Raw genomic sequence first — 17284 nt, 5'->3', positions numbered from 1 at the left:
AGCTCTGGAAGACAGCATATTCTGCAAAACATCCTTTCAGGGGTCCTGGGTGGCACAGTCGGGGAAGTGTCCAGCTCTTGATTTCAGCTCAGATATGATCTCAGAGTGGTGAGATCAAGCCCCATGTCAGGCTCACATGCTGGACATGGAGCAATCTTGAGATTCAATCTCTCCCCCTCTCCGTCTGTCCCCCCCACCAAATCTATCATTTCATTTTTATTAACTAAGAAAAAGAACAATATACTGGTTTCCTTCAAACCTGTTCAGTCCCTTTGGTCAAAAAGGCAGGCATGCTTTCATCTGAGAAATGAAATCTTAGAAGTTGTCTGGCATTCTTCTCAGAGTGCCTGAGATCCTTAATGTTTTGTAGTACGGTAATTTTTTTTTTTTTTTTGGTTTGCTTTTCTTTATTCCTCAAACACCCCAAATAGTCTCCAGCCTCAGGATCTTTGCACTTGCTATTGTGTAGTTTGAGACTCTCTCTCTCCTTCCTTCCTCCCTTCTTTATATTATTCACAGTAAAAAAGAAGTCACTACACTGTAAGTCAATTCATTTTAAATAATGATGAATAGAAATTTCATCTCTGATGATGTTGGCTGTATGATTTTCAGCAAATAGTTTATTTCTGAGTCTCAGTTTCCTCATAAATAGAGCTTCCTAAGAAGGGCCAGTAGAATAGTGAGGGATCAAGAAGCCACATGACTGAGAGAATTATTTAGGAAAACTGGAATATCACTACATACCTATGAAAATGGCCAAAATCTGGAACACCAACGCCCCAAATGCTGGTGAGAATATATGGAACACCAGGAACGCTCATTAATTACCGGTGGGACTGTGAATGGCACAGCCACTTTGGAAGACAGTTTGGTGCTTTCTTACAAAACCAAACAGAACCCTCACCATAGGATGCAGGAATTATGTTTCTTGGTATTTACCCACCAGAGCTGAAAACTTAGGTTCACAAAAAAAAACCTGCACATGGATGTTTATAGCAGTTTTATTTATAACTGATGGAATGTGGAAGCAGGCTGTCCTTCAGTAGGTGAGTGGATAAATAAACTGTGGTACATCCGAACAATGGAATATAATTTAGCGCTAGAAAGAAAAGAGCTATCAAGCCATGAAAAGACATGGAAGGAGCTTAAATGCGTATTACCAAGTGACAGAGGACAATCTGAAAAGGCTACATACTATGTGATTTCAACTATCTGACATTCTGGAAAAGGCAAAATTATGAAGACAATAAAGACCAGTGGTTGCCTGGGGTTGCATGGGGGAGGGGGTGATGGTGAGAGTTGGGAGAGATAAACAGGCAGAGCACAGAGAATCTTTAGAACAGTGAAAATATTCTGTATGATACCATAGTGATGGACACATGTCATTTATACATTTGTCTAAACCTATAGAATGTACAACTTCAAGAGTGAATCCTAATCTAAGCTATGAACTTTGGGTGATGACTATGTATCAATGTAGGTTTACCAATTGCAACAAATGTACCACTCTGGTGGGGGATGTTGATAATGGGGGAGGCTATGCATGTGTGAGGACAGGGGATATATGGGAAATCTCTGTATCTTCCCCTCAATTTCTCTGCAAACCTAAAACTGCTCTTTAAAAAAAAATAGTCTTTTTAAAAAGTCTGGTGCATAAAAAACAAACTTTAAGGGCAATTAATGTTCTTAAGTAAGTTGAAAAGTGTTAGAATTCAGTTTTATTCTCTACTACCCTTCAAAGAGAAAACTTTCAAGAAGCTAAAAAGGAAAATGAAATCTCCCCTCCCCCATTCCACTAACATGGATTGCCTACGGATTTCTTCTGAAAGATTCTTTTGTTCCCTACACCCACTGACTTTTCTGGGTGTTCTTTAATGCTGCCCCCTACGCAGGAAGAATCTTTACCTCCTTATCCCATAAGCCAACTCTGTGTCCTCTTTCAGATTTCCCCTTAGGGTTGACTTCTTCCAGAAATTCTCACTCATGTCTAAAACTTAACTTCCAAATTTGAAAAGAGCTTGCATCTAATATAGTTTGTAAGAACTGTAATTGCTTTTCTTATTTTCGCCCTTTGGAGGGTGATACCAGCATATCCTTTTTGTGACAAACTCAGTGAATAAGATATTTATAAGAGAATTATTATTTTTTTAATGAAGAAAGCAATGAACTGAATGTCAGGACTCTCTGCTTTGTTTTTTGAGGCAATTGCTTTACCTTTTGGTACTCTATTTTCTCAACTCTAAAATAAGTATGATGGATTCTGTACTTTTTATCTCTTAATATTAGGACTCCAAGACTTGCTATAAAGAAAAGTGATTATAGTTGAAGGCTATTTTTATTCAAACTAAGACCACCAGAGGGTGGCCAAGCTTTATCCCAAAACCTGGATTCTATATTTCACTAACAACAGTAATGTTTGCTTCTAATAGTGAGTTCAGGTAGCATCACAATCCAAAGCTGAATTCAGAAAATAAATGTTGCTAAAAATCACGCTCCTCAAGAAGAAAGTTAATGGTGCCACAATATTAAGAGAAGTCAAAGGACATTGGGTTGGTTTTCTTTACTATATTACCACTTGATGATAAGATCTTTATCCAAAGACTAAGAATATGCAGTAGTTTTCTTGCATTTATGCATTATAATTGAAAAGATTAACACACGCCCATGGTTAAAAATTATTCAGAGTATACAGTGAGAAGTAAGTCTCCTTCTGACTCCAGACCCTCTAATTTTTTCAGTTTCCCTCCTCAGAGAGAATATATTGCATACTGAAAAGAAAGCAAAGTGCAGGACAATGCTTAGAATTAGCCACCATTTGTGTTTTTAAACTATGTGTATAAGTGTATATATCCTGCTTGTAAATTCATAGAATGTCTCTAGAAAGAAATACAAGGAGACTGCTAATAGTGGTTGCCACTGGGAAGAATAATGGAGGCACCAAGACACAAGATAGAATCAAGACTTACTAGTCACTATAAATATATTTTTTTACTTTGTAAGTTTATACCATATACAACCAGCAGTTAAAAATTCCCACAGTGTATCTTGGAGATCATTCCATATCTACACATAGTTCTGTCTCAAGCTTTTTAACAATACACAGGATTCTTAATCTCCTGGAAATTACATATATTCAGCTTTACCCAAAATAATATTGCTGAGAATGGGCTTTGGAACTAAGAAGATCAGGATTGAAATCCAGGCTTTGTTACCGACTATGAGTACAACTATGGTCAAGTTATCGTTACTTTCATTTCCTTCTCTGTAAGTGGATATAATAATAGTGTTTAGGGCTGTTGTGAGGATTTACCGAGCAAATTATGCAGAGGACCTAGGATTATGCCAGGCACAGAGTAAGCTCAGGGAAGTTTAGATTTCTTCCTCTGTTAGTTTATAGAAAAAAAAAATGATTAAATGCCTAAAATAGAAAGACAAAGTTGTGTTTTTATTGTCATTCTTAACTATTATTGTCTCTGTTGTTTGTAGCAGACTTCTGCTCTGAATAAATAAATACTGGAGAGTGAGTGTTGAACTAAATGTGTACCCTGTGAAAGGAAGCTTTTCTTTTCATTCTTAGCCAGTTAAATGAGGGAAATGAAAGAGCTTGGAGCAATTACCCAGTCTTATTGTCAGCTGAGCTATACAATTTGAATAAGTTAGGTCCCAAATAAGGAAGCTATGTGAGACTTTAAACTGACCTATAGCATATGTAGCTTATCACCTATGTCACCACAATGATCAAGACAGGATTGTAGAACATTGTGCTTCATGTTACTATGTCTGAATGGTGTTCTTTCATCTCTGAATTTATATGTTGAAGCCCCAACCTTGGAGATAGAGCCTTTAGGGAGTAATTAAGGTTAAATGAAGTCACAAAGGTGGGGCCTAATCCAGTTAGACTAGAGTTCTTTTTTTTAAAAATTTATTTAATTTTATTTTTTCAGTGTTCCAAGATTTATTGTTTATGCACCACACCCAGTGCTCCTTGCAATGCCTGCCCACCTTAATACCCACTGCCAAGTTCACCCATCCCCCAACTCCCCTCCCCTCTAAAACCCTCAGTTTGTTTCTCAGAGTCCACAGTCAATCATGCTTCATTTCCCCCTCTGATTTCCCCCAATTCACTTTTCCTTTCCTTCTCCTAATGACCTCCATGTTATTCCTTATGCTCCACAAGTAAGTGAAACCATATGATAATTGACTCTCTCTGCTTAACTTATTTCACTCAGCATAATATCTTCCGGTCCCATCCATGTTGATACAAAAGTTGGATATTCATCCTTTCTGATGGAGGCATAATGTTCCATTGTATGTATGGACCATATCTTCTTTATCCATTCATCTGTTGAAGGGCATGTTGGCTCTTTCCACAGTTCAGCAATTGTGGCCATTGGAGTTCTTATAAGAAGAGGAAGAGGGGCACCTGGGAGGCTCAGTCGTTAAGCATCTGCCTTCAGCTCAGGTCCTGATACCCGGGTCCTGGGATGGAGCCCACATCAGGCTTCCTGCTTGGCGGGAAGCCTGCTTCTCCCTTTCCCACTCCCCACGCTTGTGTTCCTCTCTTGCTGTTTCTCTCTCTGTCAAATAAATAAATAAAATCTTAAAAAAAAAAAAAAAAGAGGAAGAGACACCAGACAATCTCCTTCTCGTGCAGTCACAGAGGAAAGGCCACGTGAGTGTGCAGCAAGAAGGTGACTGCCTACAAGCCAAAAAGGGACCTCTCCCAGAAACTGAATTTACTGCCAACTTCAACATGGGCTTCTAGCCACCAGAACCATGAGAAAATAAGTATCTGCTCTTGGAGCTGCCCAATCATAGGTGTTTTTTTTTTTTTTTTAAAGATTTTATTTATTTATTTGTCAGAGAGAGAGCGAGAGTGAGCACAAGCAGATAGAGTGGCAGGCAGAGGCAGAGGGAGAAGCAGGCTCCCCGCTGAGCAAGGAGCCCGATGCGGGACTCGATCCCAGGACGCTGGGACCACGACCCGAGCCGGAGGCAGCGGCTTAACCCACTGAGCCACCCAGGCGTCCCAATCATAGGTGTTTTGTTATGGAAGCCTGAGTTGACTAATACACTACTGAAGGAATTTCCTCTCTGTCAGGACAACTGGAAAATGTGCTGTGCTGTGCTCTATTGAGATATATATACATATATATCTATATATATATACATATATATATATAAATATCTATCTATAGATAGATATTGACAGATATCGATACATAGATATATCTATATCAATAGATATATCGATATAGATATATATATCTGTCTTCAATCAAAATTGTTTCTAAGACCAAAAAAAAAAAAAAATGGACACAGATAATGCAAATTCAGAAAGCTTTCAAGGAGTGATTAGCAATAAAATACACGGCTGTGACAGTAAATAAAATCACCTTCATTTTACAAATTAGAAAACTGAGGCCAAAAGAAAGGAAGTCAGCTCCTTCACAACTGAACCAGAACTGAGTTTAATCAGGTGCCCAGAGCTCTCATCCCATTACACCTGCTGCTTTAGTGCCATGGGTCTTTTCAGTTCCTAGAGCTTCAGGGCATGGCAACAAGGAGAGGAGGGGCAGCTGACTGCAGTCTCATGCCCCGCCATACCACGAAGAGGCCAAGGATTTAGGGACACACAGTATCTTCCCTGAACCCAAAACAGGACCCCTCAGAGAAGGGCTTTTTCCCTCTTATTTAGGACATTAATGGAAATTTTTAATTTCAATTATAAGTACATTAAGGAATTTGCAGATTGTTTTAAGAACCAGGAATAGTGCATTTTACTCAATAATTTTACTCATAACCTACGCTCCTTAAACAATAACCATCTAGCTGAGATAATTAGCCCTCTAAATATTTATAGATGGATAGAAGTTTAACATTTAAAATGAGGGTTATAGACACGATTTTTTAAAATGCATTTGCAACAACCCCCAAAGTACTACATAAATATAATTCCCCATATGATGCTTTAAAATTTCTCTTTATAAATCTATCTATCTATCATCTATTTATAGGTAGATACACACACATGCAGACATGCATCATATTGAATTAAGTTATCTGTGACAAAGACTGTTGCCTATCCAATATCCATTTTCCCCTTCTTCCCTGGTAATAAAACCCCTACACTGATGGTTGCATATAAGTGTCCAGCTTTAAAGCTACAGTTTCCAGCCTCCCTGATGGATATCCTTTCTCCAAGTGGAGTAATTGGATGAAAATTCTAGGAAAGCTATTTTAAAACAGCTGAAGCGATCAGACATTCCTCTCTTTCCTGCTGCCTAGAATATGGACATGATGGCTGGATTACAACAGCCATTTTCTAATCATGAGGTGACCATGAGGATGGAAGCACGAGATAGGGATAAGAAAGGAGAAATAGTGAAGGAGTTTAGATCCTGGGTGACAGTGGACCCACCAGGGGAGTCCTGGACACCTAAATCTGGACTTATTTTACAGAAGAGAAAAATGTGTATCTATATTGAGCTCAATAATTTTGGATTTTTATATATCTACTAACTGAAGTATATGTTTTATGAATGCAGGAATCTTTGCCTGTTATGTTCACTGGTATATCCCGGGACCTGAAATAGGTATTCAAGAAATATTATTGAGTGAATTCCATGTAATACAACCTAAAGCCTCACTGTATTTTTTGTAATACTGCAAAGGGTAAGCTGAGAAAATTCTGGAGTTTTTGCAATACTAAACAGAGATTAGCAAACAAAAAACAGCTGGAACCTTGGCAAAGAGTGGCACAGGAAGATTTTTCCAACCTAAGCTAAAAATAGTGTGGTCTCTCTGGGAAGGACAGAGGCTGGTTCCAACTGGGGTAAACTGTTTATGGTGATGCTGATCATGGAAAAAAAATTCTGAGGGGCTCTGAGATATTAGCCACTCCTTACCTTGCAATATAAGACTATAAAGTTTTAAAATATTTCATTCCATCACCAAGGTTTTCTAGAATATAAATGATTAAATATATTAATAAATAAACCACATTCCAATACTGGATTTGGGGCATCTGAAAGTAAAATCCAGGTCTAATTTGCTTTGTCTCCAGCACCTTAAAGAATGCTCAATACATAATAAATCTTCCATAAATGTTTACAACTTGAGTTGAATTAGAGAAGTGGAATAGGAAACATGAAATATTACTTATCTTCTCCTATTTCCCCCTTTCCCTTTTGCTATACCCCTCCTCACACCTGCACTTCTCAGGTAGAGTCCAAGTTTGCTAGAAGTCTCAATGGAAGTTGATTTAAGGACTCCCTGAAATTCCAGGACTAGAAATTTATTCCCTGTGAATTTTTTACATGATTACTTGAGGATTCTTCCCTTAAATGCAAGTAGGCAATATGATAAAAAATACTGAATTTTAATCTCAATTTGCCCTTTACTTCTTAGTTCTATACTTTCCCTAGAGTTTTATTTCCTCCTACGTAAAATGGAAGTTTCCATTACATCAATCATTTCTAGCTAGGAGGGCTTGAGGACTATAACAAAGTTAGGTAAATTATTCCAAATATTTCCAAAGCCAAACAAGCATTGTACATTTGTAATTCTGCATCAGAGGCCAGCCTAAAATTCTAGTTTTCTTTGTTTTTAGGCTGAAATTATAGGGATGCAAGGTTGTTACCAATTATATAGTTACAAACTGGCTCTCTGGTGTTGATACTAAATTCTGATTGGCCACTTATGAAATCATGACTTTTCTGAGCTCATAGAAGAAAAGTCTTTGAAAAAGTTTGTAGGTTTTAAATGGGTTGATCTTTAAGGTTCTGCATTGCCAAGAAGACTAAAGCATAGAGTTGCTGTCATTCACACCTTATCATGCATGTGTCTTTTCTTCAGCTTTATTGGGGTATAACTGATAAACAGAAGTTGCATACATTTATACATGCTTTGCTGTATCTATATATTGTAAAATGATAAATACAATCAAACTTAACATACCCATCACCTTATATAGTTACCTTTGGAATGTGTATGTGGAGGGTGAAAACACTTAAAATCTACCCTCTTAGTCAATTTCAAGTATACAATACAGTATGGTTAACTACTAGTCATCATGCTGTACATTAGATCCCCGAACTTAATCATCTTGCATAAATGAAACCTTGTATCCTTTAACCAATATTCCCACATTTTCCCCACCTCAGCCTTGGCAACCACCATTCTACACTGACTCTATGAGTTCAACTATTTTAGTTTCTACATATAAGCAAGATGGTGTGGCATTTGTTTTTTGTGTCTGGTTTATTTCACTTAGCATAGTGTCACAAATCATAGGCTTTCCTTCCTTTTGTAGGGCTGTATAATATTTCCTTATTGTGACTTTGAATAGAAGTCTTAAAAAAGAGGGAAGATACCAGGGCATTCAAAGCCCTGCAGAGAGACCATTTCTAGAACTTAGGGTACTTACAGCATTAGTATCACTTAGAAAGGACTCCCATTCTTGTTATAAAATGCCTGTCTACTACCTGTCCTCATCATCTTTTGGGGGTACTTGTTTTTTTCTCAACTGAGAAATGGTTTTCATCTCAATATCGATCAAATCTCAGAGTTGCATAACATCTAAACTTAGCCAATGCTGTGAAAGAACATTTAACGAAAATAATGTAGGCGGGCATGGCTAAGGATCTGTAATTATATATTTAAAAATATAATTTTTGTTTTTATAACTGCTGTGGGGACCCCATAAAGACTCAAATTGGAAATACTTAACAACTCACATCATTTTGAAACTAGTTTATCTTTCCCATGGAGATAGACAAGAAGTAAAATAATTGAAATATGTGGTCTTTCCGTCCAGGTGAATAGGTTGCTATGTCTAAGGCTGCATATGATAGTTATGTGAAAGAATTTCAGAGAAGGGTGAGATTTTTAGGTTTTTTGCTTTTGTTTTTGTCTTGTACAGCATTGTGCTGGGCACATAATAAGATTCTAATCAATGTTTGCTAGAGGGTAGTATAATAATCACTCAAACAGTTCAATCATTATCCTCAAATATATGATGGATATTTATTTATTTACTTATTTATTTAAAAGATTTTATTTATTTATTTGACAGACAGGGATCACAAGTAGGCAGAGAGGCAGGAGGGGGGTGGGAGCAGGCTCCCTGCTGAGCAGAGAGCCCGATGCGATGCGTGGCCTGATCCCAGGACCCTGGGGTCATGACCTGAGCTGAAGGCAAAGGGTTTTAACCCACTGAGCCACCCAGGTGCCCCTATGATGGATATTTAGACTGATGTGCTCTAAGGGTCCTTCAAGCTCTGGGAGTCAATAATTATGGGCCAGTTGTTTACCTCACTCATTTTATATCTTTCTTCACTTATTTTAGTTAGACTTTGCTGTTAAAAGTTTTAGAATCTTGTAGGAATGTCAAATGGGGCAGCTGACATGGAAACAGGGTATCAGTTCCTTAAAAAATTAAACACACAATTATCATATGATCCAGAAATTCCAACTCTGTATATATACCCAAAATAATTGAAAACAGGGACTCAAACAGGTATTTGTACACCCATATTCATAGTAGCTTTATTCACAGTAGCCAAAATGTGGAAACGGATCCTGTGTTTATTGATAGATAAATGGATCAACAAAATGTGGTATATACATATAATGGAATGCTAGTCACCCTTAAATAGGAAGGAAATTCTGACACATGCTACAACATGAAGAGTCAACTTTTTGTTTGTTTGTTTTTGTTTTTTTAAAGACTATTCGTTTAGTTGTCAGAGAGAAGGAACGAGAGAGCGAGCACACAAGCAGGCAGAGAGGCAGGCAGAGGCGGAGAGAGAAGCAGGCTCCCTGACAAGCAAGGAGCCTGATGTGGAACTTGATCCCAGGACCCTGGGATCAGGACCTGAGCCAAAGGCAGCGGTTTAACCCACTGAGCCACCCAGGCGTCCCAAAGAGTAAACGTTTAAAGACATTATGCTAAGTGAAGTAAGCCAGCCAAAAAAGGACAAATAAAATATGATTCTACTAATATGAGTTAGCTAGAGTAGTCAAATGTATAGAAACAGAAAGTAGAAATGGTGGTCATCAAGCAGGCTGTGGAGAGGAGACAATGGGGAGTTAGTGTTTACTGACTGTAGAGTTTCAGTTTGGGAAGATAGTACTAGAGATGGATAGTGGTGTGGTGAAGGTTGCACAACAGTGTGAATGTACTTAATGCCACTGAACTGCATAATTAAAATGGTTAAAATGGTAAAATTTATGATATATATCACATATACATATATATACACACATATATACAATACATATATATATTGGCACAATAAAAATGTTTTTGAATCTTAACTAGAGTGTTTGTGTTTGGTCTAAGATATGTATTTACTATGGGCTTCCTATATTACTATGCTTCTATGTAGAAGGAGAAACAAGACTCTGTGAGTGATTGATATAATCCGAACACAGCATAAAATGCGTTTAATAATTTTCCTTGTTTTCTGGAACTACAGAGATGTCAACTGCACCGGCTTTTGGAATCAGTCTTAGGAGTTTACCTAAGCCTCATGCTTTTTACTTTTGTGATGAGGAGAGTCTAACATCTATTTGCATACTTTTAGCTCTTGGGCAGGATTAATATTTATGTGATGCTGTAAATGTGCTCACAGCTCCTTGATTATGTATTGGATACATTGGACAAATGGGTAGATGTATCCTTTAAATGGATATTGGCTCTAATGGATAAATGGCTGGATAAATAAATGGGTGCCTTGTCTGTAAGCCCAACTCAGCCGAATGACATAGGGTATGATAACGACATGTGCTAGGGTCTCCTCAAAACTCCAGATAAAATCTCTCTCAAGGACTTGTAGTGATGATTAAATGAGATAATATGTGTAACTGTAAGCTCTCAATCACTGCAGATTCTTATTTTGGTTGTGCTTCCTCGCTCTGGTCAAGTACTAAACTTACTTCTTCAAAGCAGAGAATTTACTCCTCTCATTTCTATTTCACTCTTAATCCTCTCCTTTAACCTCTTTCACTATCACTGAGGAAGGAAGGCTTCCCAGTGCTGTCAGGACATTGCTAATTTTTTGTTCATGTACTCTCCAAAAATATTTGGAAAAATTATGAACCCCCCCCCCACACACAGTTGCCCTATAAATGTTTTCTCATAAGTTTGAATAGCTGCAAATGATGTACGGTTACGATTATTGAAAAATAATGTCATTTTTAAATTCAAAATATTTTGTCACTCTTAAATGTATCCAATGGATTCTAGAAACAACAGCCATTTGACACAATTATTTTATTAGTTATCTAATACGGTGTAACAAATTATCCCTATGCTGAGCAGTTGAAAACAACCATTTATTTTCTCAGTTTCTCTGGGTTAGGTCACTCAAGATCTCTTACAAGACTGCAGTCAAGGGCCAGGGCTCCAGTCTCATCTGAAGACTTGACTAAGTAGAATTTGCTTCTAAGTTCGCTCACGTAATTGTTGGCAAGATTTACTTCCTTGTGGACTGTCGGAGGGAGGGCCAATGGCAATAGTCCTTCCTCAATTCCTTGTCATCAGGGTTCTCATAAGGCAGTTCACAATATGAACCGTGTGTGCATGTGTATGTTTGTGTGTGTGTGTGTATGAGAGAGAGAGAGAGATGGGGGACGGGTAGGGGGGAACAAAAGAGGATGAGCAAGATGGAAATCACAGTCTTTTTGTAATGTAGTCTTTTATTTTTTCCCATTTTTGCATATTTATTTATTTATTTACCATATAATGTATTATTTGTTTCAGGGGTACAGTGTAATGTGCTTTTTTTTTTTTTTTAAAGATTCTATTTATTTATTTGACAGACAGAGATCACAAGTAGGCAGAGAAGCAGGCAGAGAGAGAGGAAGGGAAGCAGGCTCCCCGCTGAGCAGAGAGCCTGATGTGGGGCTTGATCCCAGGACCCTGGGATCATGACCTGGGCCGAAGGCAGAGGCTTTAACCCACTGAGCCATCCAGGTGCCCCCAGGGTAATGTGCTCTTGAAAGCTACACCCCAGCCTGTCTTCTGTATTTTCTTTGTTGGAAGCAAATCATTAGGTCAAGCCTATCCTGGGATGACACAGAGAATGAATACCAGGAGGAAGGGATCTCTGGGGACCGTCTTGTAGAGGGTGCCTATCTTTTTACTATTGTTATCACTTTAAAAAAAATGTTTGAACAAGGTCATCACTGTTAGAAAATTTATCATTTCTTTTTGTCCTTGAACTCATAATTCCATTCTACTAATTTCTCCTGAATTTTGTTTTAATCTAATATATGTTTATGCCTGGAATTATTTTATTGATTTCCTTATCATACATCACAAAGAAAATTATGTATATAAGTTGAAATTTTAATAAAAAATTTCCTGTAACCAGTTGGCTTTAGGGATTATTTTTTCCTAGGATGCATTATCACTTATTAGTAGTAGTTGTAGTACTAGTATTGTGATTAGTGTTATTGATCAAAATTAACACTTAATGAAATTTAATAATTATTAAATACAAAAAGGAAAATGTCATTTGAAATATATTGCTTAATGCGACAAGTTTGTTTCTTTTTTTTTTTTCAGTTAGTTCATTTATACTTTCTCAAGTACAATTTATTCTTAGAATGAGTCAGGGTCACTGGTACCTGAGGCACTAATAATGTTCATTAATGATAATTGTTAAATGTCTTATTTTTAGAGGAATGCATACTGTATTCCCATTAAACCACTCTAAATTTAATAGTTTTATGGGTGAAATAATAAATGAGCAGAGATGTGGTTGATCAACGATAGAGAGTTCAAGTAAAAATTAATAGGATTTAGAAGTATGTAACAAACTTCTGGGAAAGTTTAACAAAAATGTTTCCTCTGCAAGTTTAACTAAATATTCATGTAAATAGAAAACACCCACTTGCTAAAAAAGATTTAAAATGCTGAAAACCTTCCCTCCACCCTAGCAGCACAATAAAGATGCATTTATAAAGGACACAGACGAGAAAAATGTGTAATAGAAGAAACCTACATTTCAGAGTTCATCTCTTTTCCCCAACAAATTTGTAATAACCAGGAGGAGTAGAAGTGATCAACACAATAGAAAGTGCATTATTTGCAGGGCTCTTCTCTACTGAAACTGAATGCTTTGGCTCAGGATAACAGGTAAGAGGGACTCATCTGGCAGAACTTCACAGACACTAGAAAGTGATGCAATCAACGTCATGTTCACACATGTGTGACAGCACAGTAATTTCTGCCTTTTGTTACAAATGGCCATGATCGGTGTGATAAAGATGTCTCATTTGGGAATAAACATGGAGTGTTTGTATTTTCCAATTATTGCCAACAATTATTTCTTATATTTAATCCCCTTCATGCTGGGTAATAGGACTGTTGGTAAAAACCAACAGTTGTTTTTTTGTTTTTTTGTTTTTTTTTAAATTTTTACTTAGTTAGTTACCATACAGTGCAATATTGGTTTCTGGAATAGAATCCATCGCTTACATACAACACCCAGTGCTCATCAGGACAAACCCCATCCTTAATACCCGTCACCCATCTAGCCCACCCCCCACCTACCTTCTTCCATCAACATTCAGTTCTCTATCATTGAGAGTCCCTTATGGCTTGTTTTCCTCTCTCCTTTTTTTTTCTTTTCCCCCTTTCCATATGTTCATCTGTTTTCTTTCTTAAATGCCACATATGAGTGAGATCATATGGTATTTGTCTTTCTCTGACTGACTTACTTCACTTGGTATAATACACTCTAGCTCTATCTGTGTCATTGCAAATGGCAAGATTTCATTCTTTTTGAAGGCTGAATAATATTCCTTTGTTATATATATATATGTATATATATGAATGTATGTAAGAATAATATTCATATATATATAAATACACACATACATACACAAATATATATAAACACACACACACACACACACACACACACCCCACATCTTCTTTATCCATTCATCGGTTGATGGACATCTGGGCTCTCTCCATGGCTTGGCTATTGTTGATAATGCTGCTGTGAACATCTGGGTATAATGACATTGTCTTTCTTATGGGACTATGATGCTTGAGTACTTACAAAGCATTCTTAGTGTCACAGAGCTAAGAATGGGGGAAGAACTGATAGGAATAGTGCTATAGAATTCATGCAAAAGCAGTTGAGGTAATTCCTTTCAGTCTTCAAATGATAACTTTAAAGCCCTGCAGTCACTGATTCTTTCTGTCCAGCATTCCTTCCTTCCTTCCTCATATCCAACTTCTGGTCTCTCTTCCTCTCACTTGGCAGTCATTGGTTTAAGAGCAAGGTTGAGCCTCCCACAGTCCCCCGATCTAGATGTAGTGTGGTTCCAGAACTACACAAATGGAGATAAAGCAATTATCTCCCCTCTTCTTGGGTAGAAGAATGATTTATAAATTTCTAGGCTCTTAACATTCCAAATTTGGGTATTTTGTATTAAACAAACTTTAAATATCTAAAAGGACAGGGGTGCCTGTGTGGCTCAGTAGGTTAAGCATCTGCCTTCGGCTCAGGTCATGATCCCAAGGTGCTGGGATCAAGTCCCATATTGGGTTCCTTGCTCCTCCCACTGCCTGCTGCTCCCCCAGCTTGTGCTCCCTTGCTCTCTCTCTCTGACAAATAAATAAATAAAGTCTTTAAAAAATAAAAATCTAAAAGGCTAAATATTCTACAATGAATCTGGGAGATTTAATTTCTTGCCTTAAATTTTAAGGAATATAGCTTTATTGGTTTTCTTAATAGTGATAAGTACAGTTACTAAATACCAAATTGGGAACTGGGATATGGCATGTTTGGTTGCATTCACAAATGTACAAACTTAGAATTGTGTTCCAACATTAAATAGTTATATTTATGTAAATTTAATGTAAGTATAGAGTTTCAAATGTATTTTTATACATTTATACAGTTTGCAGGGTTTCAAATGTATAGAGCAGAAATGTATTATGCCTAGAATGTGTAAACATTTGTACATTTTGTGAATTACTTCTAGCATGAGTTAGGAAAATTGAAAAATTCCAGAACCAGAGAAGTTTCTGCTTTGAAATTCTAGGTAAAGTTTAAATGTTTTGCATTTGACACATTTTTTTTTATTAGTGATTATATCAGTCAGGTGTGTGTGTATGTGTGTGTATGGCAGGGGCAGAGAAAGAGACAGAGAGACACAGAAAGAGCAAGAGTCAGGGAGATATTTTAAAGAACTGGCTCATGGGAGTATAGGGGCTGGCAAATCCAAAAAACATAGGCAGGATAGTAACTCAGGGAGGATTTCTCTGTTACAGTCTTGAGGCAGAATTCCTTTTCTAGGAAACCTCAATCTTTGCTCTTAAAGCCTCAGCTGATTGGATGAGGCCCACACACACTATGGAAGGTAATCAACTTTCCTTAAAGACAGTTGTAGTAAATGTTAGTCATTCTACAAAATACCTTCATAGCAACATATGGACTAGAGTTTGTACAAACTGGGAAATCTAACCAAGTTGACACACAAAATTAACTATCACATGGCCAATGTACACATGAAAAGATGCTCAATATCACTAATCATCAGGGAAATGCAAATTAGAAACATGATGAGAGACCACCTCATACCTGTCAGAATTGCTAAAATCAAAAACAGGAAATAACAAGTGCTGGTGAGGATGCGGAGAAAAAGGAACCCTCATGCACTGTTGGTGGGAATGAAAAGTGGTGTAGCTACTGTGGAAAACAGTATGAAGGTCCCTCAAAAAATTAAAAATAGAACTACCATGTAATCCAGTAATTCCTATTGCTGAGTGTTTACCCAACAAAAATGACGACACTAATCTGAAAAGATATATGCACCCCTATGTTTATTGTAGCATTATTTACAATAGTGAAACTATCAGAACAGCCCTAGTGTCCATCAATAGATGAATAGATAAAGATGTGGTATATACAATGGAATATTACTCAGCCATAAAAAAGAATGAAATCTTTCTATTTGCAACAACATGGAAGACTCTAGATAGTATTGCGCTAAATGAAATAAGTCAGTCAGAGAAAGACAAATACCATTTGATTTAACTCCTATGTGGAGACACAAAACAAAGAAAAAAGAGACAAAGCAAAAAACAAACTCTTACCTATAGAGAACAAACTGATGGCTATCAGAATGGAGGTGCATGGCAGGGATGGGTGAAATAGGTAAGGATTAAGAGTACACTTGTGATGAGGACTGAGTAATGTATGGAACTATTGAATCATTATACTGTACACGTGAAACTAATATAACATTGTATGGTAACTACACTGGAGTTAAAATATTAAAAAATTAACCAGTAATCAATTTAATTAATTGATATTATCCAGATAAAATATGATTTTTAAACATTTTCTTTGTTGGCTTTTGGAGATTTTAGTTCTCAAAGGTAAGACAATAAATATTTGTATTTGTTTAAATGTCTCTTCTAAACTAGAATTGTATATTAGAGGTATGAGATATTTGTAATTAAAATAAAGGAGAAATAAACATGACATTTTGGCCTATACATCAAAAGAGGATTTCAGACAATCTCAAGGGTAGCCTATATTTATATGTATCAATCTTTGCTATTCTTATGGAATTCTAAGATATCAAAATTATCTTTGATCATCCCACTGGAAAATGAAAGACTATAGCTGATACTGGGTCAAAATATTTATTAACTGGGAAAATAATTCGAATTCATACAAGCATCCCCTTTTAATATAATAATGATACATAACATGATATAAAGTTGGTGGGGGGAGATGTTTATCTTTTTAAAGAAGAAAAACTTACAGCTGAGGAAAGGGAGCAAAGTAAATTTAAAAGTTTCACCTGAAGAATCTCTTTTAACTTTTCTGAAACTCAAATTACATGTATTTTAGATCACTTGATATTATCCCACAGAACACTAGGCCCTCTCATTTTTTTGTCAGTGATTTTTTTGTTGTTGTTGTTTTCCTGTGTGTTTTTATTACATCAGGTTCCTTGGTCATTTCTTCCATGGTGTCTAATTTGTTATTAACCCCATCCAAACAAACTTTAAACTGCTGTATTTGGGGGGAGGCTGGATGGCTCTTTGGTTAAGCATCCAACTCTTGATTTCAGTTCAGGTCACGCTCTCAGGGTCATGAGATTGAGTCCTACATGGGGCTCTGCTCTAGGCATGGAGCCTGCTTGAGATTCTCTCTCTCTCTCCCTCTGACTCTCCTACTCACGTGCTCTCTCACCCTCTCTCTCTCTCCCCTCTAAAATAAACTACTATATTTTTCACATCTAG

At 36.9% G+C, this 17284-nt stretch overlaps 1 protein-coding gene across 1 annotated transcript in view; it reads left to right on the top strand.

Annotated features, from left to right (window-relative positions):
* LOC111147502 (mitogen-activated protein kinase kinase kinase 5) overlaps positions 1-17284 on the top strand; it is a 228819-nt gene that overhangs the window by 363 nt on the left and 211172 nt on the right. The window lies entirely within an intron of this gene.

This window comes from Enhydra lutris, unplaced genomic scaffold (genome assembly GCF_002288905.1).
Source record: "Enhydra lutris kenyoni isolate GAN:26980312 unplaced genomic scaffold, ASM228890v2 scaffoldscaffold17, whole genome shotgun sequence".
Taxonomy (NCBI): Eukaryota; Metazoa; Chordata; class Mammalia; order Carnivora; family Mustelidae; genus Enhydra; species Enhydra lutris.
This window is presented reverse-complemented; position numbering and strand designations above follow the sequence as displayed.